The 884-nt window shown below is 55.2% G+C and overlaps 1 protein-coding gene across 1 annotated transcript in view; it reads right to left on the bottom strand.

The window, feature by feature from the left end:
* LOC102773711 (F-box only protein 48-like) overlaps positions 1-884 on the bottom strand; it is a 6,784-nt gene that overhangs the window by 3,658 nt on the left and 2,242 nt on the right.

Below are 884 nucleotides of genomic sequence, written 5' to 3'. Positions count from 1 at the left end.
GGGGGAGGGGCTGCCAGCTTCGACCGTGCCCAGCTCCCATTGCTGGCTCCACCCCTACTTCCTGCTATCACTGGCCAGGGCAGCAAAGGCACCTGATTCTCCGATCATGGCTGGGGGGCGGCCCTGGGGGCCGCCTTTGCCCTGCCTCCCTGGCTCTTAGCTCCCCCCTGGGTTTCCGATCACTGTCAGTGGCAGGGGGCTTCTTCCTGCTTTCCCTTTCACCTCCCTGCATTGTGCCTATATATGCAAATTAACCGCCATCTTTGTTGTCCGTTAACTGCCATCTGAGTTGGCACACCACCTGATTAGCCAATGAAAAGGGTAGTGTCGTACGCCAATTACCATTTTTCTCTTTTATTAGTGTAGATAGCTTCAAAAATGTGTAGGATTCAATTCTATTAAGCTCCTGAATACTCACTGTCTGTGGGAACTGATGCCTTGTCATTAAGGTCTTCACCTACAATTTACAACCTAATCATAAACCTGATGGACATTTAGTAGTTTATATAAGAACTAGAGGCCCGGTGCACAAAAATTTGTACACTCGGGAGGGGGAAAAGGGGTCCCTCAGCCTGGCCTGTGCCCTCTCGCAGTCTGGGACCCCTCAGGGGATGAACACCTGCTGGCTTAGGCCCGCTCCCTGGGAGATTGGGCCTAAGATGGCAATCAGACATCCCTCTGGCAGCCTGGCAGCTCTCGGGGGATGTCCACTTGCCAGCGGGGGGCAGGCCTAAGCTGTAGTCGGACATCCTTAGCGCTGCTGAGGAGGCAGGAGAGGCTCCCACCACAACCGCTGTACTGGCAGCCATCAGCCTGGCTTGTGGCTGAGCAGAGCCCCTCCATGTGGGAGCTCACTGACCACCAGGGGGCAACTCCTGCATTGA

This window comes from Myotis davidii, unplaced genomic scaffold (genome assembly GCF_000327345.1).
Source record: "Myotis davidii unplaced genomic scaffold, ASM32734v1 scaffold6, whole genome shotgun sequence".
NCBI lineage: Eukaryota > Metazoa > Chordata > Mammalia > Chiroptera > Vespertilionidae > Myotis > Myotis davidii.
This window is presented reverse-complemented; position numbering and strand designations above follow the sequence as displayed.